At 37.6% G+C, this 26,409-nt stretch overlaps 1 protein-coding gene across 1 annotated transcript in view; it reads left to right on the top strand.

Annotated features, from left to right (window-relative positions):
* LOC150091147 (eukaryotic initiation factor 4A-I-like) overlaps nt 1–26,409 on the top strand; it is a 260,943-nt gene that overhangs the window by 65,917 nt on the left and 168,617 nt on the right. The window lies entirely within an intron of this gene.

Genomic DNA, 26,409 nt, shown 5'->3' with positions numbered 1-26,409 from the left:
GGAAACATCAAATTTTACCAGTGCTTTGAGAAATCTACTTCTGAAACATTGGAGACATTTGTGTTGTTGGTTTACAGAGAGGATAATTTGTCTTGTATTACAATTTTTTGAAGGGATTCATAGATTCGAAGAAGGAAGTGTAGCATATGATGACCATTCGGGTAGACCCTAACTGTATGTGTGTATGAAAAAATTTCAAACAACTGGAAAACTTGTGCATAGGAATTGCTGTGTGATAAGTGATGAACATGCAGAAGTTTTAAAAATTTCACAGAGGTTGTTTTAGAATGATTTGAGCATGCTTTGAGCTGCTCAGTATGTTATAATCTCTTGGGCGTTTATGAATGATCATTGCATTCATCAGATTATGACTTCAGGCCATCTTGTAATGCATTTGATAAAATCTGTTTTCATGTCCATGATTACTAGGGACAAGACCTGGTATTTTTTCTATGGGCCCCACACACAAACCATGAATTATTGATTTGGAAATTGGCTCATTAACCATGACCAAGAAAATTTTAGCAAGAGCAAGACTGATTAAAAGAGCAATTGATATTAGTGTGTGTATGTGTTTTAACATTGTAGTGTTGTCAATTACAAATTCATTCTCCAAGGTGCTACTGTTAATAAGGAAAGATGTACAGGTGTTATGCCAGCTATGAGAGGCATTCTGGGAAAGATCCCAGAGTGGTTGGTGGCAAAAGATTGGAAGTTGAGTGCTGCTCATTTCATAAGAGCTTGCTAAACGATTCCATATCCCTATTACTTGCCTGACTTATTGGCAAGAATCACCCCCAAATGTTGAATGCTTATCAGGTCATGCTTCCACAGTACAAGAGGTTGAAGCAATTCAAGATGTTCTTCCTGCTATCCAGCCAGAACAGTTGTAGTGGCTAAGGTAAAGAAAGCCAACACGGGAAACTCAAACTTTTACCAGTCAAAAGCGTTTCCCGGTACTGCAGCTTCTCCCTGCATTTTCAGTAAACAGATGGTGGATGTTATCAATAGTGGCATAAGAAGTAAATAAAAATGTATTGATTAGTTTTTTCTTATTATTAAAAGCAGATTATCAGAGTTCACGAGTGGGCTGATATTTACTTATGGGTACACCCTTCAGACTGCCTCAGTCTTGGGGTGTTTGTCCCCCCTTCCCACTGTTTTAACCTGATATGAAAAAGACTTCTACAGATGGTGCGTGTTATTGATAGTTGCAGTAGAAGTCATTTTCCTATTGGGTTAAAACACCGGGAAGAGGGGGATAAACACCATATGACTGAGGCAGTCTGGAGGGTGTACCCCCAAAGAAAATTTCAGCTGCGAAGGCATTACACTCATGAACTCCAATAATCTGCTTTTAATCATGAGAAAAAACTAATCAATATGTTGTTATTGACTTCTACTGTCATTACCAGTAACACGCGCCATCTGTTTACCAAGAATGCAAGGAGAAGCTGCAGTACTGGGGTAAACACATTTGACCACTAAGTTTCCCATGGTTTTCATGTTGGCTTTCTTTACTTTCGCCATTGCAGTTTGTACAGAAGTATTCTGTCTGTGTTACATGTATTAACTATTTGTAATTGCAAGTTTTATGCTATTGGGTGTTTCATTTTAGTTAATCTTTATATAGTTTGGTTGAAGATTATAAAGAATTTTTTATTGTTGATAAATGAGTTCATACTCCGACATGACCTGACCACATAGGTTAGAGGAGTTGACAACTAATATCATTTTTACATTGAGTACTGTTAACCATATTTAGCAATTATGTGGACTCAAACTACAGTTCAACTCAAGCACTTGTGCTATTAGCATTAGCATTAGTAGAGGCATATGATGCAAGAAAACAAGCTTATTCAGCATCAGCCAAAATAAAAAAAAAAAAACACACCACTCCCATTTCACCCCTCCGTTCGTTCGAAATACCTGTCCAGTTGAGCCTTAAATTTGTTTAGGCTATCAACTTCAACAACAAATGATGGAAGTCGGTTCCACCAACCAACCACCCGCTGGCCAAAGGCAAATTTCCGCACATCTATCCGACATCTGTCCTTCCTCAATTTGAATTTGTCCTCTGAGGTGATTATTCTGAGCAAGAGGAAGAATCCCATTGGCATTGAGCATGCTCAAACCATTCAAAGCCTTATACACCTCTATCAGATCACCTCGCCCGTGCCTAGTCTCCAGACTCTGTAATTTGCAAAACTTAAGCCTTTCTTTGTAAGAGCAACCCTTTGTTCCATTCACTAACCTTGTTGCCCTTCTTTGTACCCGTTCCAGCAGCTCTACATCCTTCTTGAAATGAGGCTTCCAGACCTGTATACAGTACTCAAGATGTGGCCTAACCATTGCTTTATATAAGGGAATAATGAACTCCTTATCCCTGCTAGAAAAATTCCTGTATATCATTGACAAGACACCATGAGCTACTCTTGCAGCTCGCCTGCACTGCTCAGAGAACTTCATATCTGCCTGCACAATTACCCCCAGGTCCTTTTCATTCTCCACCACTGTCAGTGTAGTACCGCAGAGTTGATACGTTGCTCTGGGGTTACTGTTTCTCATATGTAGTACTTTACATTTGTCAATATTAAACTTCATTTGCCACCTCTCAGCCCATCTGCTCAACCTTTCCAGATCCTGTTGCAGCAGCATAGCATCAGTAGTGTCCTTAACAACCCTGCCAACCTTTGTATCATCTGCAAACTTGGACATTAAACTTGATATACCATCATCAATATCATTCATAAACACCGAAAACAACAACAGACCCAACACTGAACCCTGAGGAACTCTACTAATAACATCAGTCCACGTTGAGCAGTGTCCATTGATTACCACTCTCTGTCTTCTGCCACTCAACTATCCCCTTATCCATAGCAGCAATTTGCCTCCAATGCCACACTGCTCCAATTTGTGCAGCAGTCTTCCATGTGCAACAGTATCAAAAGCCTTTCTAAGATCCAAATATATAATATCAAAGTTATTCCCTGCATCCAGTTCTTTTGTGACTACATCATAGTATCCAATCAAATTGGTCAGGCAAGACCTGCCCTTAACAAAACCATGCTGTGTCTGAGCTATAACTGAATTCTTGTCTAGATGATCCTGCAGTGCTTCTTTAACCAGTGCCTCCATTAATTTTCCTGGAACAGAAGTTAAACTAACAGGTCTATAATTACTTGTGTCAGCCTTTGATCCTCCTTTGTGAATTGGGGTTACACTTGCACATCTCCAGTCTATGGGTACCTCCCCTGAGTCCAAAGAAGCTCTCATAATTATGGCTAGGGGTTTGCTTACTTCCTTTGCTGCCTCCTTTAATATAACTGGATAGATCCCATCCACCCCAGGTGCCTTTTTTATGTTTATCCTCAACAATCTCTCCTCCACTTTCCTCAGTTATTACAAAATCATCTAGCTCACTGCCAATGTCTACTTTACCTACGTCATTCTCCTTCCTGAATAACTCCTCATGCGTGAATGTAGATGCAAAATACTCGTTTAGATTGTTAGCCACCTGAGCAGGATCCTCAACTGTTGAACCATCAATATCCAGTGGACCAATCTGATTCATCCCTTTCCTTCTTGAGTTTAAATAGGTAAAGAACTCTTTTCTGTTTTTCTTTGCATCCTTTGCGAAAGATTTTTTGTAGTCTGCCTTTGCCTGCCTAATCTCCTTTGTGACTTGGTTACAGACCAACTTATATCTATCATAGGCTTCCATGTCACCCATTAATTTGTATGTATTCCATGCATTTTTCTTCTCTGCCACATGTCTCATTAGTTCATCTGACAACCATTTAGGCCTAAACCTTGAACAATATTTCTTAGTTGGTATGTAAAGCCTGGTAGCGTCCAAGATTAGTTCCTTGAATGCGCTTCCCATTTTGAGTTTGCTGTTGGTAACATCATCAGTTGGTCCCACTGTATAGAATTTAAATACTGTCTCAGACCATCATAGTCGCCTTTACGAAAACAAAAACCCTTCCCTTTACCTCTGATGGTAGTTACCTCCTTGAGTAAATCCCACTTCAACACACTGTGATCACTGCCACCTAGTGGTTCATTTATCTGCAGATTCTTAATGCATGAAGAATCACTACTGATAATCAGATCAAGAGTATTGCTCCCTCTTGTTGCCTCATGAACATGCTGATGTAGAAAAGAATCATCCAATAAATCCACAAAAGCCTGGCTGGTGTGTGAGTGACCAACCCACAAATTCCAGTCAATATCTGGGAAATTAAAATCCCCCATTATAAGACTCTCTGATTTACTGGCCCACTCCATTTTCCTGTACAATATCTTATTATTCTCATCAGAGTCATTAGGCCTATAGCACACTCCTACTCTCAATTTTGATTTCCCTATGCTTACGTCACACCAAACTGACTCGACACTGCCCTGTCCATCGATGTCGACTGGCTTCACTTCCTCGGATTTTATGTGTTTCTTAACTAATAGCATAACCCCTCCTCCCCTCCTGTCCTGTCTATCCTTTCTATACACATTGTATTCCCCAAATTCCAGTTCCGCATTCCTTATATCTGTGTGACACCACGTCTCTGATATCCCAACAATATCTGCCTTTGATGTTTTGAGCAATACCTCAAATTCATCAAATTTATTTACCAAACTCCTAGCATTGGTGTACACGCAAGTATGCATGCACCTGTTTCTATTCTTAGCTACCCTAACACAACCCATGTGTTTACTTGTACCGCAGTGACTCCCAGCAGTCTCTGAAATATCCTGCATCTTGTTTTTCAGGCTTCTGCTCATTTCAATAGAAGCAGTGCAAGAATCACTTCCACCTCTGCCAGTGGCTACTGTTAATCTATTAGTCCTTGTATCCCCCCTAACTAGCAGTTTTCCGACCCACCTAACACTGCCTCGACAGCATCAGCAAAAATTCTTGCACCCATTCTATTTAAGTGTATCCCATCCCTGTAGAAGCAGTCTCTCCTGTTAACAAGTACAGACCAGGGTGAAAAAAAATTCTACCACTTGAGCCTTGCACAATCCCTCCAGGGTCGAATTGATCGACAAGGCTCTCATCATATACTCCTTCCTGTCGTGTCTGGGCAGTATTGCAGACACTTTCAAATTCAACCCTAATTCACGGCTTTTTTTTAACAGTGACCTGTACTTGCTAAGTAATTCGCCGGTCTCCTACTCTTAATATCATTAGTGCCAACGTGTACAACTATATCACCTTTTGTGCCCTTAAAAGATGATATCTGCTCTACAACGTCATCAACCTTTGCCCCTGGCAGACATACCCTGGTCCTATTCCACCTATCCTTTTTACAAAGCATGTTCCCCGTTTCCCCGACAATCGAGTCACCAACAACTACTAGTTCCTGTGTGACCAGCGCATTCTGCCTCTGTGTTGCATGATGACCAAGTGCAAGCTCTATTGCACTCCTGCATTTGATCATTTGGCTCTGTCTTTGAACTTAATTGAGAAAATATCAAATTGAGGTTGGTCGTGGTCTAAAATATGCATTTTAGGTTTCATTAATGTCATTTGACCATATGTAGTCATTAAGTGGTGAAAGCGGTGTAAGTTTAAACATTCATCTACAAGGAGAAATGGTTCAAAACACAGGTTGATCTTAGCATCCATTACAGTGGAGGTCCACCATAAATTGATTAGTTTTTTCTCATTATTAAAAGCAAATTATTGGAGTTCATGAGTGTAATGCCTTCGCAGCTGAAATTTACTTAGGGGGTATGCCCTCCAGACTGCCTCAGTCTTACGGTGTTTACCCCCCTTCCTGCTGTTTTAACCCAGTAGGAAAATAACTTCTATTGCAACTACCAATAACACGCACCGTCTGTAGAAGTCTTTTTCATATCAGGTTAAAACAGTGGGAACTTGTGCTATTGCACTCCTGCATTTGATCATTTGGCTCTATCTTTGAACTTAATTGAGAAAATATAAAATTGAGGTTGGTCGTGGTCTAAAATATGCATTTTAGGTTTCATTAATGTCATTTGACTATATGTAGTCATTAAGTGGTGAAAGCGGTGTAAGTTTAAACATTCATCTACAAGGAGAAATGGTTCAAAACACAGGTTGATCTTAGCATCCATTACAGTGGAGGTCCACCATAAATGGATGCCTGATGAGCCCCATTTTTAATTTCTTTGTAGGCTTTAAATATTCTGCTCATGTTTTGTATGGCAAAGCATGAGCAAAAAATTTGTCAAAAGTCATGACTTTCAACAAATTTAATGCCATGTTGGGTGATGCCCACAAATCAGCAGTCACCTATTCTGAGGATGTACAGCCACTTCTTGACTTGGGTGCCTCCGTAGCCAGGTGGGAAGGAGCAGCAGTGCGTAGCACACACTTCTTGATTAGAACGGGGTTCGAGCCTGTCACCACCAAATACGGAGGATGCGCAGAGGTCAGGGAATGACCACTGCATATTCCTGTAGCAATATGGCCTTAGTTGCTAATGCTCCTAAAAAACCAAACAACAACAACTCCCCGACTTAGGTAAGGGTTGCATTCCGCGGAACTCTACGTAAGTTGGAATTTCCCTAAATGTTTATGCTGCAGCACTTGCAAATTTGATTGAAGCAAAAAATAAATGTTTGATGAACATGTAAATAGAATTATTTATTCAATTTTTTTTTATCTCATGCACAGGACAAATTTCAAAAGTGTACAAAATTACAAAAATTTCAAAATTATAAAATTACAAAAAGAGAGGAGACAGGCATAGCTTCATCAAGTTTTACCTTTTGAGCATAGTTGCCAGAATTAACACCACTGCGGAAGTTGAGTGCTGTGGATATTTAGAAGGGGTGTTTTCCAACACATCACAAAATATCTCTGCAGCTGCAGAATCAGCACTGGTGACTATTTTAATGTTTTGGAAACCAACGCGATGCTTGAACCTAATAAACCACCTGCTGCTTGCCACGAACTTGCCTTGTAGTTCACCGTACTTATCCTTAATATCTTCATAAATACTTCTTGCTTTTGCTTGAATGGCCATTGGACTCAGGAGCGCTTGCTTCTCAATCTGATTTTTCATCCACATTATTAATAGCTTTTCCATCTTCGATACAGAACCTGAACGCTGTTTTGTGATCACTATTGATCTTAAATGCGTTGATCCTTTAACTTGTTCTTTTATACGCACACTGTCCCTTAAAATAGTATTCACTGTAGAAGCAGTGAGACCTATTTCCGTGCAGTAGATGACAAACTTTTTCTTGCTTCGTACTTCACAATGTAATTAATCATCTTCATTTCCAAATAAATTTTATTTCGTTTCCTAGCACTGCCAGCACTTGCACTTTCTGTTGGTCCCTTTCCCTTCACTGTTGTAATAAGTAAATAGGAATGAAGAGAAGATTCTTAAAATTTATTTGTTTTTTATATGATTGAAGATTTCAGTGAAGGGAAACTCATAATGATGTAATGTAAAAACCCACAGAATTCCAGTTAGTATTATTGCAGGTATTATTGCAAATGCAATAAGATTGAGTTTACTACCCATTTACGTTTATAATAGATTGCGCTAACAGAAAAGCCCAATAAACCGGAAAGCGCAAATTGTTTTTGTTTTATGGTAGTGATCTCCAGAAATGTGTTTTAGAAAAATATCACAAAGGCATTCAGAATTGATTCTTATATGGTTATATTTGCCAAAACATAAAATTCGGCAAGAACGATTTCTCCCCTGATCAAACCTCACTTGGAACTCTTCCCAAGATTGCTCAATGTCTTCTAATAGTTCATTACTCTCATCTCAGTTAATTAGCATTTTAGCAAAACCTGCTTTTGTGAAACAATTCTTAATTGTTGTTTCTATCACATCTTGACTCCACATTATCGCCAACTCTGATATGCACACTCACAAATCTATAATAGAATCTATTGGTTTCTAGTTTCTATTCGCAGTATAATTTTTTTCAGTATGCATCTTCGGTAGTGCATTGATGATAATGCCTTGGTCCATTGGCTACAGTTAAGACAAATTATTCAGAAGGAATAAAACAAGCTTCACGCTTGTAAGTTTTGAAATTAATGAGCAAAGGTGGGCAGTGCAGTTGTTGACAATCAACGTGATTTTTCTGTTTTCTTTCGTTATCTTTGTATCAAAATTTAAAATCCACTGCTCAAAAATTTCACTTGTCATTCTAGGTTTTTTTGTAGTTGTAGTCCAACTCTAAAGACTTATTTCCTTTGAAACATTGGGGTTATTTACTTTTGCCCATTACCAAAAGCTTCAGTTTTTCGTTACCAGCCATATTGGCAACCAAGAGTGTAATTCTCTCCTTGCTATTTTTACCACCTAAACTAAACATTTATCACCTTTAAATGTCAGTGTTTTGTTCAGCAAACATTTTAAAAAATAGACATGTTTCATCAACATTGAATATGTCTTTGGACTAGTAGTCCTCCATAATTTTTTTTCAAAACTGTTTATTTCTTTCTAATTTCTATAAATAACTTTTTTTGAGTAAGATGTGTACTCCATAGCCTTTTCTTTTATTAATAGCCCTGATATCTGCATGTTTTGGTCTCGAATCAACTTTATACACAAAAACTGCTTCATCTATATTTTCTCAGAGGCCTAATTTCACATGCTTCCGACTGGGTCCCGTTTCTTGAAACAGTTTGAGAATCAAAACGGGGTTTTTCAGAATGGTTGTCACACTACTGGCAGGGACATCAAAATTTAAAGCGTTTTTTTTTAATGCCACGATCTACACTATTAAGCACTTTTTCACACTACACTCAAGGATTTCTTTATAGACCCTGTAATGTTACTTGCACAAAGTTTAAAACAAAGCTGAAATTAGGGACCACTTATAGCTATCGTGTAAACAGAGATAGGTGAAGTTTAATGAAAGTGTGGATTGCTCATTTCTTCGAATCCACAGATGAATTTCTGAGATAAAGGAAAATCGCTCTCTCCTAATTCTCTAATAGGATGCTTACAGTAGAGACTAGAGCCAATGCCCGCATCAGGAATATGCCTTAATCTTTGCCAATGGCTATGGACAGCTGACCAGTGGGACTTCTCAGCATTAATGGCCATGGACAGCTGACCAGTGGGACTTCTCAGCATTGTAGTGTATAAGTTGTATAGGTTTTACTTTTTTTTAGCCATTGCTGACCCACTGCTGGGCAAAGGCCTGTCCTAAACTTCCATCTTTTTCTGTCCCACGCTGTGGTTGGCCACTTTCCTCCTGCAGGGTTTTACAGGCACCATTAAATTGTAAAATGTTTTAGCTCTTAATTCATAGAATTAAAGCCTTTAACTATTAAAAGCTAAAGGGATTAATGCTTAATCCTTTTAGCTCTTAATTTGTGCCTTCTACAGCATCAGCTTTATTGCCTAAAGGCCAGAGGTACGAACAATGTGGACTCAGTTCTCTCGAAATCAGTTCGTTATATGGAAATTTTCTTTGTTATTGGGAAATGTAATGACCAAGGAGAAATCAAAAAAGCTTGCTACATAGAAAATTTCGCTATATGAAAGTTCATTAAAGAGAAGTTTGACTGTAAATGTTTGTTTTAACAAAATCAATGTTGTGAGAATCTTACTAGTGCCCCTACCTGTCTATGCCAAATTATAACTAAAAGGCAGTAAATATTAGCATTAGCATTGGCATATGATGTAAGAAAGCAAGTGTATTTAGCATCGGCCAAAAAAAAAAAAAAAAGAAAAACCCTTCCCATTTCACCCATCCATTCACTCCAAAAGTTGGTCTAATTCAGCCTTGAATTTATTTAAGCTGTCAACTTCCACAATGACAGATGGAAGTTTGTTCCGGCAATCAACCACCCACTGACTAATGTAAATTTCCGCACATCTATTCTACAACCGTCTTTCCTCACTTTGAATTTATACCCCCCTCAGGTGGGGGGGGTATAAATCAGCACTGAGCTTGCTCAAAACCATCAAGGCCTTATACACCTCAATCAGGATCACCTTGCAGGTTATCTGATTGAGGTGTATAAGGCCCTGACTGGTTTGAGCAATATAAGCTGATAAATAGGATTTACTGTCACATTTGGAACCTGGATCATAATTTCTACATATAAAAGTGGAATTTAAACTGTATTTCAGTGCTTTTCGAACTTTGCAAACTATTATAGATTGCCAAAAATAATTCAGTACTCTACCCAGAATTGTTTTTATTTACCCAACATTCCACCTTTTTGTTCTTTATCTTTTAAGTTAATGTTAATGCTACAATAGAACTTCTTTTATTTCAGGCCAAAAATATGTAAACAAGAGTAAAAGAGAGGGAGAATCATTACCAGGTTTAAGCTTAACCAAGACTATTTGATATCGATTACGTCAGTTAATAACTAAAAGAGAAAGAATACATCCGGAGTGCAGTGACATCCAATTATGAGGCACATTGAGAAATAAATGTCACAAATTTATGTATGAATCCATAACTGCATTTTAATCAATAAATCATATCAATATTTAAGCAGTCGATTATATCAATATATGCGGTGAAAACAATGCAATATGATACCTAAATTTGGTAACACCTTGTGGTTCATACACTGGCACATTTTGGAAAATTCTGTATGGGTTTAACTACATTTCTGATTTAAACTGGTTGTATAATTTTTTTTTATGTTATTTTTCATATTGGGAGGTTGGTTACTGATAAGAGCTGCACATGCCATAACTGGCATGCATGATGCAGGTTTGATAACCCTGCTCTAAACTATCAGCAGCATTTTGCTATAGAGCAAATCTTATTGGTTGAAGGAACATGACAAAGAATAATGGCAATACCAATAATATATGTCTTTTATAGGACAGAAGAAACACTAAAATTGTGCAAGAGCATTTTGAAATTACAGTAAAATTCCAGTTATCTGAAATTTCTTTTTGAATTTTTTCTCCTTTCTAATTTCATTCAATGAAATTGATATAATTAATATTTAAATGCATAAGAAACAAAACTAACACATGAATATAATAAAAATTGTAATTCCACTCACATTAAGCATGAATGAAACTAGGAGAAAATTTTATCCTTGTGCCTTTTGTATACAGTGAAACTTCCCTTTAACGGACAGCCACGGGGAACGAGAATGTGTCCGTTAAAGAGAAGTGTCCGCTAAGAAGAAGTCTGAGGGAGGAAAAAAAAAAAAGAAAGAAAAAAATCATTAAAAATGTTTAATGTAAAATTAAATTAAAATATATACAGATTTTGCACAATATTTTTGTAAATAATATACATACAATTGTGCTATGCATATTGACTTTATCTTAAGAAAAATACATACAGTAATCACTTATTTTCTTCTGCACCTTCTTCCGGCTGATAATTCTGTTTTCAACGTTTGTTTGGAGTGAAGAAACCATCGAAAGTCCTTCAGTATTTTCATCGGTGGTTCGTCGTTAATATGTTCTTCGACAGAATGACCTCCTTCCATTTCTTCATCCTCATGATGAACTTCTTGAAAAATATTGATGATAATGTCGTTGATATCTAGAGCACCATCTTCTATAGTGAGGTTCGAATCTATATCTTTGTAGCCAGGGTCACTTGTAGCGGAAGTATCGTACATTATCAATAGATGTTGAAGTTCTTCTTGGTGCTCCACATTGCTGTTCACAACTTCAATTTTTGCGTTTGAGAAGCCAGACTTTACAAAGCAGTTCACGACAGTTTGTTTTCTAATTGCGTTTACTGAAGAGGAAATCCATTGAATCGCATCTAGGATGCTGAGTTTCTTTGCAAGGTCACTCGCACATGTTACATTGTTCGTGTTTGCAACGAGATGTCTTAAAACACGTTTCCTGTAGTGAAGTTTAAAATTTTTTATTATCCCTTGATCCAAGGGTTGACACTCTGCAGATGTGTTTGGTGGCAGAAAAACGATTTGAATGTTGGACAATTCACTGTGCGGGTGAGGTGCAGCATTATCCATGAAAAGAATAATTTTTCTGTTTTGACGAATCATGTCTCCGTAGCCAGGTGGGAAGGAGCAGCAGTGAGTAGCACACGCTTCTTGATTAGACCGGGGTTCGAGCCCGTCACCACCAAATACGGAGGATGCGGAAAGGTCAGGAATGACCACCGCATGTTCACGGAGCAATATGGCCTTAGTTGCTAATGCTCCTAAAAAACAAACAACAACAACGAATCATGTTTTGGTTAAAGTGACTTATCCATTCGGTCATGATATCTCGTGGCATCCACGATTTTTTATTAGACTTCCAGTCAACATTCAAAAGATTCAACTTTATGCCCTTGAAACAACGAGGATTTTGTGGTTTTCCTATAACAAGAGGCTGTTCAAGGTCTCCCAGCATATTTGTACACAATAGTACAGTCAAGCGTTCCTTAGAAATTTTTCCGCCCTGGCACTTTTTGTTTTTTAGACTCATTGTTTTTCAGGAAGAGCTTTAAAGAACAACCCTGTTTCGTCACAGTTGTAAATATCCTTAGCTTCAAAATCACGACATAAATCTTCCAATTTGGCGGTCCACTCTGTTACAACCCCAGTATCAACAGATCCACCTTCACCACTTACGGTTTTCCAAGAAATTTTATGCCGAGTTTTCAGCTTGTGGGAATTTTTTTAGCACGTGCGCGACAAAACCACTCGTACGTAACATTGTCAATTTGAAGTCCAACAGTTTTCGGGAATGATTTTTGAACCTCATCATTTACGTGTTGCCAAAATTGTTTGAGCAGTTCATTTTTTTTCTTTAGGATGTCGCTTACTTGCATCTTCCTGATTTTGAATTTTGCAGCAAGATTGCGAACACTTTTTTTTTGCTGATCATACGCATTGCTTATTGGAGGCTTGAAGTGGTGAAACCCATGTTTAGTCTCTAGAGCAAAGTTTCCCGCATCCCCCCCCGCCATACATCTCCTTCAACCCATGCACAGTACTGAGTACTATAGGTTTTGATACCTTTCGTGTTTGGGGTTTTCATAAAAAAAAAAAAAAAAAATTAACGAGTTTGACTTTCTTTTAAAGTTAATGATTACGAGAAGACATTGTACACTTCACACGACACTGAACAAAACTGAAAACAAATTCAAAAGACGAAAGGCCGACCAAATCCCCCCTGCACACACCGAATTCATCAGAAATTTTACACGTGCCTTAAAATTCTTGAAAAAGGGTTTAGAACTGCGACGTAAACCTTGATAAAATTCAGAGAATTGGAAATAGAAAATAAACACATGATTGAGGCAATATGTGGAAGAAACGTTCCTAGAAAAAGGGCCATGAGCTCGCCCGCTGTCTGTTATTGGGAGATAAAATTAAGTGTTAATCTAAACGGAACAGTGCAGATTGCCTGTCCGCGTCCGTTACAGAGAATGTCCGCTAGACAGAAGCTGAAAACACGTTAAAACCAATAGAGGAGAGTTGGGGGATTTGAAAATGTCCGTTAAAGAGAGGTGTCTGTTAGAAGTTTCACTGTATTACTAATCACACTGATGTGATGCATAAAGATTTCATTGCAAAAGCTACAAATTCAGTTAAATTAAATAACTGGAAATAAAAATTTATGTACTTCGGTTTGTAGGGATTAATTTTTTTTTTTAGCAGAATTATGATACATCAGTGATCTTTTTACACCATGGATGTGGGTGCTAGGATAATCTAAACAGCCTGCTTAGCTTCCCCCCACAGACATGCACAAACTTCTTAGTTTTTTTTTTTTTTTTTTGCTTCATTCTTTAAATTTTTATTTGTATAATTCTTCTATATAGCTTTCCATAACAAGGAATTTTCTTTGTTCAGGTCAATTCTGTAATAAATACTTTAGACATTTTAACAACAGCACAAAACTAACAACAATCCACATAACAGTGCAAATTAAGCACCTGGGGATTGTCTTGGACAGGAACCCGACATTAACTCCGTACTTAAAATACATCCAAACGAAGAAGACTGCTCATCAGCTGCAGGTCATTTTTGTAATTTTTTTTTTTTTTTTTTATGTGAATCCCAAATATGACAGGTATTAGAACCTGTAGTACTTAGTACCATGCTTGGGTTGGAGGTTGAGAAGACGAAAGAAGATATTTGTTGACATTGGACTTTAACTTCTGTAAGTTGTAATTTTCAGGAAATACGTATGAAGGAAGGTTGTTCCAGAAAACGGCAGTTGAATGAATAAATGAGGAAGATGAAAAGTTGGTTTTGTGGGTTTGAAGTTGGACTATAAATGGATTTTGGCTGGCGGCACGTGTTCGGACTGTTTTGAAAGAGAGAACAGGAATTATAGAAGCGAATTCAGAAGAACAGTGCCCATGGAAGTATCTGTAAAAGAGGCATGCAGCAGAAACAGTACGTCTATGAGAAAGCGAGTAGACTCTGTTAGAGATGAATCATTAATTAACCTAACTGCCCTCTTCTGAATGGAATCAAGAAGTCTGAGAGAGGTTTTGGGGGCACCACCCCAGATGTGGGAACAATATTCCATGACAGGGCGGATTTGCGATTTATACAGAGTGAGCAGTTATTTGGAAGAAAAGTAACGCCGAGAGCGAAAGAAAAAACCAAGTTTTTTTTAGATGCAGAGGAAGCAATGTGTGTAATTTGCTTGTGCCGAGAGAGATTAGAAGTCAGGGTAATCCCCAAAAGAGATATGTCATTGTGCCTAGAAATCGGAGTGTCACTAAAGATAAGTATAGGAGCAGAAGAATCCTTTTTGCGAGATATAAGACAAGATTGAGTTTTAGAAGGGTTGAAATCAACTAAGTTGTCTTTGCCCCACTGGAGAATTACCTGAAGTTGGCATTTAAGGAATTGGTAGCAGATTTTCGAGAAGTTGAAGCTGATTGAGCAGGACAAGGTTTCTCAAAACGGAAAGTGGAATGCAATGTGCTATCATCGGCAAAACTATGGATAGGATTTCCAGTCAATGGAAGATGGTCATTAATATACAAGAGGAAAAGAGTGGGGGAAAGAACTGAACCTTGCGGGGACACCGGCATTAGAGGAAAAGTTAGAAGACAGAGAGCCCCATCTACCATCACCCTCAGTGAGGGATCAGAGAGAAAACTGGATAACCAATTACTAAAAACAGTTGGCAAACCATAAGATGGAAGCTTGTTTAGACCTTTATGCCAAACACGATCAAAAGCCTTTGAGATGTCAAGAGCAACTACTTGTGTTTCAGCGAACCTTTCCATTGAATTAGTCCATAAATGGGTAACATAAGCCAGAATATCATCAGTGGATCGACACTGATGGAATCTCTTTGCGATTGTTGATCAGAGGGAAGGTTTCTAGGTAGTTTAAGAGTTCGCGGTTCATTGATTTCTCCATTACTTTTGAAAGAGTAGAAGTAATTGCAATGGGATGATAATTGGATGGGAGGGATTTGTCACCCTTTTTAGGAACTGGCTGGATATGAGCAAATTTCCAAGCAGAAGGAAAAACATTGGAATAAGAAAGTGAAAAAAGGTGGCAAAGAATAGGAGTAAGTTCAGGAGCACAGGTTTTGAGAACAAGTGGAGAAATACCATCGGGACCTGGAGCTTTCTTAGCATCAAGATTCAGCAAAATCCTTCTGACATCCTTTTGACAGAAGACCACAGGAGGCATTGAATGGAACATGTTGGGAATGGTGGGAGGTGTTTTACCAAGATCATTAATACAAGAGCTGGAAGAAAAATGGCATGCTAGCAGGTCAGCTTTATCCTTGGCTGAAGTGACAACAGAACCATCTGGTTTGGACAGAGGTGGGAGTAGAGATGGGCAAAAGTTGCGGCCAATAGCTTTGGGAAGAGACCAGAATTCTCAGCTACCATTAGAGAAAGAATCAAGTTTTCTACTCTTGGCCTGTTCAAACTCTAGTTTGGACTGATTAATAACTGCTTTACAATTGTTGCAAGCTTTGGTGTAGGCAGAAAATGAAACTGAAGAATTAGAAACAAGCCAATTATGATATGCAACATTCTTCTCTCAAACAGCCTTAGCACATTTATTGGAAAACCAAGGTTTAGAGAAAGGACGAGATTTTAAAGTGTGGTGTGGGATAAAGGATTCCATTCCTGCAAAAATAATTTCACTGACACGATCTAAGCAAACGTTGACATCAGAAGTTTTGAAACAGTAATCCGACCAAGGAAAAGAAGAAAAGAAGTCTCACAGATCATCCCATTTTGCATTCTTGTAAAGCCAAACAACATGAGGTTGGGAATAGCCATGAGATAAAGGTTCCATTGGAGAAGAGACAATCATCAAGTTGCGATCTGAACTGCCTAAAGGACCTCTCACTTCGACCGTATACTTAGAAGGGTTGTTTGTGAGAAAAAGATCAAGCGTATTGGCTGTATGATTAGGATTGCCCAGTATTATTGTAGTTAAATGAACAATCTGTGCTAGGTCATTAGTAATTGCGAAAGCCTCAGCATTTCGACCTGCTGGGTCGGTGTGACTAGAAAACGGAAGCCAGCTGGAGTTGTGATCATTAAAATCACCAAGGAAAATTACCTCACTGTTAGGAAAATTTGACTTGAGAAAGTCAAAGAGCTCCAAGTGATTAGTGAAGTTGGGAGAACAGTAGAGACAACAGATGAATTTGACACAATGAGGTAGAGAGATTTTTAGCCAGAGAAGATGAAAGAGAGGAGATTCCAAATTGCCAAGTCTCTGATAGGGAATATCAGAATGGACATATGCACAAGTACGACTTTTGAGGCGAAAGGAATCATACAGCGAATAATTTGGGCATCTGAGATGAGCGGTAGTTGAATCAACCGATAACTGAGATTCTGTCAGAAAAAGTACACGGGGTTTGGCAGGCTGCAAGTGGAAATTGACATCGTTGAGATTAGAATTGAAACCACGTATATTTGTGAAATGAATTAGGAAGTGCTTGGGAGGTTTAGATCTTTTTGCAGATAAGCTTGCTCTATTAGTTTGACAATTCATAGTGTATTCAATAGTAAGAAAAAGTAGGTGGGACATGCTGTATGAAGTAATGAAATTTTTGGATATGGCATACACGTGGTAAGAATATACCCAGATCCTTGACATAACGTGGCCTCGACAATGCTCCCTGCATACACACTACTCGGACTCCCTCCAGTCACTATCTGGCAGAGTAGAGGTAGCAAGATTATACACTAGCTGATCCGGAAGCCTCCTAGAGAGTTACCAATCGGTTTGGTCTGGTGTACTAACTATCGGCCGGCCTGCTAACACCGTTTTAGAGCTGTACCCTCTAAATGTAAGGAATATTGAATCTCGCCACGACGTTCATCATAACCTCAAAAGTCATCAATCATACTGCATGATGGAAGAGATAGGGAAGGGTTGACCGGAACTTAGCTCTAGAGACCAAACATGGGTTCCACCAATTCAAGCCTCCAATAAGCAAAGTGGTGGTATTTCACCGGTTGATGAGAGTCATCTGCCACCTAGTACTGCCTGGTAACATAGAGGGGCGGCGTTCCTCCATGTGGTGTGGGCACCACACCTCGACCCCTGCTACGTTGGTTCACACCTGGGTGGTCACCCACCATGTACTTGTGCATGGAGGTTATACCCAGGATTACTAATAGTCCCACCATTGTGAAGGTGCAAGCAGAGGATTTGGCTGTCACAGACCATCCGGACCTTTCCCGAAATTGGGTCCACTTGACTTGAGTGTCACACAAATATCAGTTCCATCAGCGTTTTAGACACCCAGATGGCAAGTACAGCTTGTCTGGCCTATCTGAAAGAATGTCTGTGACAACCTCAAGGACCTGTAATGAGTGAGGTTAAAATATTTTGAAGGATGAGTGAAACAGTTTCACCATTAACTACTAATCTGAATCAGACAGGAATTTAAAATGAATAATAATGAATGATGTACCATATAAACCAACAGCCACTGGAGCATTTAACACCCTTCAGATAATTACTGATCCCTTTTGGATACTGCTGTGTTTGGGTAGTATCCAAAAGGGATCTGAATAAGAACCAACTGGTAACATTTGCTAAGTCCTTTCTGAATGCCTTGGGGTGCCTGTCTTGGGATGGGGAAACAAGTAGGTACTTTTTTTTTTTTTTTTATAAAACCCCCAAACACAAGAGGTAATAGAACCTATAATACTTACTATAGTACTGCGCTTGGGTTGGAGGTTGGGAAGACAAAAGAAGATATTTGTTGACATTAGACCTGAACTTTTGTAGACTATAATTTTCAGGAAATACTTGTGAAGGATGGTTATTCCAGAAATTGGCAGTTGAATAAATAAACAAGGAAGATGAAAAGTTGGTTCTGTGAGTTTGAAGTTGGACAATAAATGGATGTTGGCTGGTGGCAGCACATGTTTGGACTGTTTTGAAAGAGAGAGTGAGAATTATAGAGGCCAATTTAGAAGAACAGTGCCCATGGAAGTATCCATAGAAAAGGCATGCAGCAGAAACAGTAAGTCTATGAGACAGAGAGTGGAGCAACTCTGTCAGAGAGCAGTCATTAATTAACCTATCTGCCCTCTTCTGATTGGAATCTAGAAGGCTCAGAGAGGTTTTGGGGGCATCGCCCCAGATGTGTGAACAATATTCCATGGTAGGGCGAATCTGCGATTTGTACAGAGTGAAGAGCTGTTTGGAAGAAAAGTAACTCCGAGAGCAAAAGAGAAAACCAAGTTTTTTAGATGCAGAGGAAGCAATATTTGTAATGTGCTTGTGCCAAGAGAGATTAGAAGTCAGGGTGATCGCCAAAAGAGATATATCCTTTTGCCTAGAAATTGGAGTGTCACTGAAGATAAGCATAGGAGCAGAAGAATCCTTTTTGCGAGATATAAGACAAGACTGAGTTTTAGAAGGATTGAAATCAACTAAGTTGTCTTTGCCCCACTTTAGACTTACCCGGAGATCAGCATTTAAGGAATTGGTAGCGGATATTCGAGAAGTTGAGGCTGATTGAAAAGAACAAGGTTTCTCAAAATGGAAAGTGGAATGCAATGTGCTATCATTGGCAAAACTGTGGATAGGATTTCCAGTCAATGGAAGAAGGTCATTAATATAAAAGAGGAAAAGAGTGGGGGAAAGAACTGAACCTTGGGGGACACCAGCATTAGTGGTGAAGTTAGAAGATAAAGAGCCATCTACCATTACCCTCAGTGAGTGATCAGAGAGAAAACTGGATAACCAGTTACAAAAAAACAGTTGGTAAACCATAAGATGAAAGCTTGTTTAGAAGACCTTTATGCCAAACATGATCAAAAGCCTTTGAGATGTCAAGAGCAACTGCTTGTGTTTCACCAAACTTTCCCATTTTCTCATATTGTCCATAAATGGGTAACATAAACCAGAATATCAACACTTACGGAATCCATATTGGCGATCGTTGATCAGACGGAAGTATAAGAGTTGGCGGTTAATTGATTTCTCCATTACTTTAGATATAGTAGAAGTAATTGCAATGTGACGATAATTGGATGGGAGCGACTTGTCACCCTTTTTAGGAACTGGCTGGATATGAGCAAATGTCCAAGCAGAAGGAAAAACACCTTTTGAAATAAAGTGAAAAATGCGGCAAAGAACAGGAGGAAGTTCAGGAGCACAGATTTTGAGAACAAGTTGGAGAAAAATACCATTGGGATTTGGAGCTTTCTTAGCATTGAGATTCGTCAGAATCGTTTTGACAGAGGCCACAGGAGGCATTCAATGGAGCGTTTTGGGAATGGTGGGAGGTCCGGTTTATCCTTGGCTGAAGTGACAACTGAACCATCTGGTTTTGACAGAGGTGGGAGCTGAGATGGGCAAAAGTTGCAGCCAATAGCTTAGACATGAGATCAGAATGCTCTGCTACCATTAGGGCAAGAAGCAAGTTTTCTACTCTTAGCCTGTTCAAAATCTAGTTTGGTCTGATTAATGGCTGCTTTACAATTGTTGTGAGCTTTGGTGTAGGCAGAAAATGTAACTAAAGAATTGGAAAAAAAACCAATTACGATATGCAACGTTCTTCTCTTGAACAGCCTTAGCACATTTATTGAAAAACCATGGTTTGTATAAAGGATGAGATTTTAAAGTGAAGTGTGGAATAAAGGATATCATTCCTACAAGGATAATTTCACTGACTCGATCTGAGCAAACGTTGACATCACAAGTTTTGAAACAGTAATCCGACCAAGTAAAATAAGAAAAGAAATCTCACAGGTCATCCCATTTTCCATTCTTATAATGGCAAACAACACGAGGTTGGGAATAGCCATGAGATAAACGCCTCATTGGACAGGAGACAATCACCAAATTGTGATCTGAGGTACCTAAAGGACCACTCACTTCAACCGTGTACTTAGAAGGGTTGTTTGTGAGAAAAAGATCAAGCGTTGGCTGTATGGTTAGGATTGTCTTATATTCTTGTAGGTAAGTGAACAATCTGCAAGGTCATTAGAAATTGCAAAAGCCTCAGCATCTCGACCAGCTGGGCGGTGTGACTAGAAAACTGAAGCCAGCTGGAATTGTGAACATTAATGTTCACAATCACGAAGGAAAATTGCAGTTAGTCTGTGAGGGGGAATATCGGAACGGACATGTGCGCAAGTACCACCTTTGAGGCAAAAGGAATCATACAGCAAATAATTTGGGCAACTGAGATGAGCAGTATTTGAATCAACTGATAACTGAGATTCTGTCAGAAAAAGTACATGGGGTTTGGCGGACAGCAAGTGGAAATGGACATCGTTGAGATTAGAATTGAGACCATGTATATTTGTGAAATGAACTAGGAAGTGTTTGGGAGGTTGAGATCTTATCACAGATAATCTTACTCTATTAGTTTGACAATTCATGATGTATTCAGTAGTAAGGAAAAGTGGGGGGAAATGCTGTATGAAGTAAAGAAATTTATGGATACGACGTACACATGGTAAGAATATATCCAGATCCTTGACGTAACATGGCCTTGACAATGCCACCTGCATACTCACTATTCGGACTCCCTCCAATCACCATCTGGCAGAGTAGAGGTAGCAAGATTATACACTAGCTGATCCATAAGCCTCCTAAAGAGTTACAAATAGGTTCGGTCCGGTGTACTAATTAGGAGCTGGCCTGCGAATGCCGTTTTCATCATAACTTCAAAAGTCATCAGTCATACTGCATGATGGAAGAGATGGGGAAGGGTTGACCGGAACTTAGCTCTGGAGACTAAACATGGGTTCCACCACTTCAAGCTGCCAATAAGCAAAGTGGTGGTATTGCACCGGTTGATGAGTCATCTACCACCTAATATTGCCTGGTAACACAGAGGGGCGGCGTTCCTCCATTTAGTGTGGGTGCCACACCTCGGCCCCTGCTTACGGTGGTTCATACCTGGGTGTCGCACAGTTTGGTTGTGCATGGAGGTTATACCCAGGATTACTAACAGTCCCAGTGTGAAGGGGCCAGCAGAGGATTTGGGTGTCACAGACCGTCCGGGCTTAGCCAAAATTGGGTCCACTTGACTTGAATGTCACCCGAATATCAGTTCCATCAGCGTTTTAGACTTCCTGGTAGCAAATGCATTTAAATGAAATTCAGAACCTGCATCAGTTGAACAGAATTCTATTTTACTATCAGATGACATTATAAAGAGCTGTTTCAATTTTAGCATACTGTCCCTTCCATTCCTGACATTTCAGGCTGTGGATCTGTTATAACTAGTGCTTGCAAACCGGTTTTATAAACCGGTTAAATCCGGTTTTCATATTGAGTTGTTGAAACCGAGCTTCTAAAACCAGATTCGAATATTTTTTTTTTAGTTAGCCCTCGAATATAGTTTTTTGTTACGCACATTTTCTTTTGTTTGTTCGTTTGTCTGGATTGTTCAACTGCTTTATGTTTTAAACATGTTTTTTTTTATTTTATTTTATGTTTAGGTACGAATCTCATGGGCAAGTGGCCCAAATCTAGGAGGGATACCTTTTATCTTCCCACCTGTATCATGGCTCGATGCAGGTGTACTCATTTACGACTGAGTGAGTCGGAGCGATAGCGTAAAAGAAAATGCTCAACATTTCGCCGTTCCATCTATCTTGTTCGCCAGGCAAGTTATGGAACGCGCCTTATTGATGGTTACCCACTTCGCTGAATATTGCATCAAATTTCAATCGTAGAAAGTTTTTTGCTTCTTTATTCCTATTAAATTTGCGATCAAATGTTCTCCAAAAAGCAGCTTCACCAAATTTAGCTTTTATGTAATTTTGAAAATACAATAGATTTAATTGAGGGGAAAAAAATTGCAAGTAAATAAATAAAAAATTTCTTTCGTGAAAATTTTGAAACTGGCCTCGTTTAGACTCTTCATTCGGTGCTTGCGGGAGTAACGCATAGTATTATGCCGTTGTTATCTTCAATATTTTTATTTAAAATTGTCGGTGATATAAATTCCTACTAATTAATATTTATTACTCTTAATATGTCTAAGATGAAATCAAATGTATGGAATTATTTTGCTCGAAAAAGCAAAGATGAAGCACAATGTTCGAATTGTCAGAAGATAATGAAGTCGTCTGGAGGATCTACACCATCTTTGATGTTGCATTTAAAGAAAATGCATCAGATTGACATTAAACAAGATAACAGTGAACCTCCCGTAAAAATTGTAAGAACATTAGAAAACTTTATCGTTAAAAAATCTATGAAAGAAGAGATTTCAAAATTAGCTGCTTTAGATGGATTTTCTTTCAATTCAATTGCCAAGAGTGAGTTTAGACAATCAAGCCTTCACCTTCAGAGAAATAAATACGATAAATTACAACCAGCCTCAGTGAATGGAATTAAAAATATGATTCTGAATTATTATAAAACTAAGAAAGAAGAACTCATTCAGCATTTCAAAAATTCATTGGTTTTGGGTGCACGGTATTCATTGACTCTAGACGAGTAAACAAAATAAAAGGTATATGAATATAAATGTGCATTCAAAAGACAATCATTGGTCATTAGGTCTTATTGAGATTAATGGTTCACTTGATAGCAGAAGAACTGAGCAAATTGTGAATGGATACTTGAAGTAATTTGGTTTGAACTTGGATGAGGATATTGTTGCCTGCATCACCGATGGAGCAGCAGTGATCATTAAGTTTGGCAAGCAAATTACGCCTAATCATCAACAATGTATTGTATACATCTGTCAGTTATAGATGTACTTTATGAAAAAGCAATCAATTATGGTGCCACAGTCTGAGTCTTCCAAAGACAATGAAGAAGTTGAAGAAAGACAGCAAGGCATGCCTTATCAAACCGATTTTACCGATGAGCTCATTTATTTCTTCAATCCAATGGCCAATATTGCACAAACTATTAACAAAGTCAGAAAAATTTGCAAGCTTTTTCGAAACTCGCCTACCAAAAATGACATATTACAAAATTTTGTTAAAGCAAAATTTAATGAGAAAGAATATAAACTTATATTAGATTGCAAGACTAGATGGGATAGCACATTCTATATGATTGAGAGATTTTGGAAAATTGAAAAATTGCATTCCAAATGCTCTGTGCAGTAATGTCAACTGAAGCTGTGTCTGACGATGCCTGGAAAACACTTGAATTGCTATGTGAAACTTTGCAACCAGTTGAAATGATTCTGAAGGCTATAACCTCAGAAGATACAGACTTACTTAAAGCAGTCTTCAATAGAATTTCTGCTTGCTAAGCTTGATACAGCAGAAAACCCATTTGCTTTAAAGTTTCACCAAAGCCTTTTGCAGCGTTACAATGCAAGACGAAATTGCCAAACTGTGGCTTTGCTGAGCTATCTACACAACCCCAAAAAGTTTAGGAAAGAAGATTCAGGTTCAAGAACTTTTGATTTTCCAAGTAAGCAAGTTTTGAAAAAGCATGCTGAAGAGATTTATCAGAGATTATTTGCAAAACATTCCGAAGGAGTCTTAGCGTTGAATGAAGAAACTGAAAATAAACGAACTGTTCTTTTAGAAGAAAACAAAGACTCGTCTAGTTCCGATATTGGAGAGACACTCATGCGAGAGTATGATAGTGTAATAAAGAGATTAACTGAAGAGCCTTCAAAATATCCGAGTGAATTGGAAATCAGCAAAGAATTTAAAATTTTGGAGGCAACTAGCAGTAGAAGTGAAAAGCTGGAGAAAGTTTATAGAACACTGCTGACCATTAAACCAACAAGCGTCCAATCTGAGAGAGTGTTTTCGATCACTGGTCTCTTTAACACAAAAATAAGGTCAAATCTATCAGGAAAAATGCTTAATATACTGTGTTTTTTAAAGGATCATTTTCAGAAAAAAGCTGAGCAATAAATAGTAATTTCCCCAAGCTGTTTTTTTTCACATTAGTTTTATTTATTTATTATTATAGGGCTTATTATTTTTTTGTTTACTATACGAGAAGATAGTTTTTATTCAAAGGATTTGAATACAATTTGGAATTTTGTATGATCTCAAGCTGGTTACTTTTTTGGAGCATTTTAATTTTTTTCTGTTTTTTTTTTACTATAAGAGGTGATAGACTTTGTTTAAAAGATTTGATTATGATTTGTACAATCTACCCAAGATAAAATAAATACCTGTGTTATAAGCTTTTAATTATTTTCCCTAAGCCTGAGAAAATCGGTTTTAAAAGTAAACTTCGGTTAAACTCGGTTTTGAAATTTCTCGGGTTTTATGCAAGCCCTAGTTATAACAACCTTCCAAGGTAAATTTTTTTAGGAAAACACTTTTTTACATAAAATTTTATCAATAGACATGCATTAAGGATGATGTTCTGTTTTTTTCAAAATAAAGAATTAAAATTCAGCAGGCATAATCATCAAAAAAATTAACTTTTTTAACTTGCGGCAAATACTAAACTAGATAAAGTAACTTCAACATTAGCAAAGAACAACTATGAATCAATTTTATAGCTTTTATAGTGCTCTCTAGACAGTGTGATTGATGCTAAGCAAAATCCCAGCCATAATACAAACAGCCCTTGGTTCGGTCAGTGTGCTACTATTGAACATTTGTTCATTTCGTGTGCCTTTCCTTCTATAGCACTCATTTATTGATTGCAATTAAATGCATTCAAAGTTGTCAAATCACAAAAATTACTATTTGCTTTTAGGTAAGTTTGTGTTCTGGTAATGTATGTTTAATAAGAATCTTCCAGTGAACAACTTTTAAGCCAAAACATTGATATTGATGTCAGTGTTTGAAAACTATAATTATGTACAGTAAATAATAAATGCAGATTACTGTAATTTTTCTCTCAATTTTTTTCATTCTTTCCTTTTATATTGTTTGTAATGCATTTAAAATTACTTGAAATATCCTTGTTCCCAGTTGGTTTGTATAGTCAGCATTCTACCATAGTTTTAACAGAAGAAGCAGAAAATTTATTTGACTGATTTGGATTTGTAAAAGCAGTAAAGTAGTTGACTAACATTCTCAAAGTTAGAATATTTACATTGTGAACCATACAATAGATGCTAACCTGTTGAACATTTGAATGCCAGGAGCTGTTGAAGATATAACCATCACAATTGGGTAAGCTTATTGGATGAGAGAAGTTATACTATAGATAGCTGAGGATAACTTTTGAAAAATATTATAAAAGGATCGAGGGCACAAAAAAAAAGTATCAAGCTATTTGGATGAAGTTTTGTGAGAAAGTTGCATTAGCAATCAATAGCATCCTTCATTTAGTTGAAATGGTTCCTCTGTAAAGAAAACATGCTAAATAATTTTTTATTATTCTGTATCATTGTTAACAGATTATATATCATTGATGTATATTCATTTCAAATGGCTAGTTGCAAACTCATCTAATCTATGTAGTTATGATGAATTATAAATTTCTTATTTTAATTTCTCAGTTTTATATTTTAAACATACATCTGATTCAGCATTGAATATATAATTAATGACACTATATTAAACAAGTTGTTTATAAATATACATATATAAACAAAGTAGGCAACACACCAAACATAGTACATTAAAATAAATTCCTATTTATTATACTGTGCAGGGGTAGTGTTAGAATTGTTGCACAAGTGAGGGAAATAACTTAACCTTGGGGGACAACCAACATTAGTAGACATTAATTTGCTGTATTTACTACTTTACTATTGGATCACTGAAATTTCCAAAAAAAATTGGTATTAACCCAATAAAAATTGCAGCTATATATAGGCATCCTTCATAGGTGATCATTGTAATAAATTTTTATTTGGCTTGTTCTGAGTAGCAGTATCAACTTGTATAATACATAACAAATCAGTGCACCTCAAAATGCAACCTTAAGTTAGTGTGCTGCTGGTGGTGCTACCTAACATGTTAATTGCCATAATGTTAATATAAAATAGATTCATAGTAGATTTTTTTTTTTTTTTTTTAATAATTATTATACCATGAAAATTATGGCCTGTAAAAAATTATTGAAACTAAAATCATTCGGGTCTGTCTACTAGGCTGTCTAGATTAATTTTA

The sequence above is a fragment of the Mastigoproctus giganteus genome, chromosome 1 (assembly GCF_048544385.1).
Source record: "Mastigoproctus giganteus isolate SK-2022 chromosome 1, ASM4854438v1, whole genome shotgun sequence".
Taxonomy (NCBI): domain Eukaryota; kingdom Metazoa; phylum Arthropoda; class Arachnida; order Uropygi; family Thelyphonidae; genus Mastigoproctus; species Mastigoproctus giganteus.
Note: the sequence above shows the minus strand (reverse complement) of the source record. Positions and strands in the feature narration are given on the sequence as shown.